Here is a 955-nt window from a genome sequence, read left to right as displayed (position 1 = left end):
CTGAGTGTCCGGCCCCATGAGACCGTAGTTTTCTCGGACCCTGGTGGTCCGAGGTCGTTCCCGGTTCACAGATTCTTGCGCCGGGGCTTCCTGCAGACAATTCACTTTGGTTTATTGCGCTATCTGTAATAGCACCCGAGATATCATCAGATATATGCTGGATTTTTACATGACCTTGGGTGACGGATTCCGAATTTCTGTAATTTTCTCGGCCCCTGGTGGTCCGAGGTCGATCCCATTGCACAGATTCATGCGCAAGGGCCTCCTACAGACAATGCACTTTGATTTTTTGCGCTATCTCTAATAGCACCCGAGATATAACCAGATATATATTGGATTTTTCCTTGACCCTGACAGTCCGGAGCCTTGTACGATGGTTTTCTCGGTCCCTCGTGGTCCAAGGTCGATCCCGCTGCACGGATTCATCCTGCCAGGGCCTCCTATAGACAATGCACTTTGATTTAATGCGATATCTCTAATAGCACCCGAGATATCACCAGATATATATTGGTTTTTTCCCTGACCCTGAGTGTCCGACCCCATGTGACGGTGGTTTTCTCGGCCCCTGTTGTTCCGAGGTCGTTCCCGCTGCACAGATTCATGCGCCAGGGCTTCCTGCAGACAATTCACTTTGGTTTATTGCGCTATCTCTAATAGCACCCGAGATATCACCAGATATATGCTAGATTTTTACATGACCTTGGGTGATGTATTCCGAATATCTGTAATTTTCTCGGCCCCTGGTGGTCCGAGGTCGATCCCATTGCACAGATTCATGCGCCAGTGCCTCCTACAGACAATGCACTTTGATTCATCGCGCTATGTCTAATAGCACCCGAGATATCACCAGATATATACTGCATTCTTTCCTGACCCTGACAGTCCGGCCCCATGAGACGGTGGTTTTCTCGGCCCCTGGTTGTCCGAGGTCGTTCCCGCTGCACAGATTCATGCG

Source organism: Nomia melanderi, unplaced genomic scaffold (assembly GCF_051020985.1).
Source record: "Nomia melanderi isolate GNS246 unplaced genomic scaffold, iyNomMela1 scaffold0014, whole genome shotgun sequence".
Taxonomy (NCBI): Eukaryota; Metazoa; Arthropoda; class Insecta; order Hymenoptera; family Halictidae; genus Nomia; species Nomia melanderi.
The sequence above is the reverse complement of the archived record's forward strand: the minus strand, read 5'-3'. Positions refer to the sequence as shown.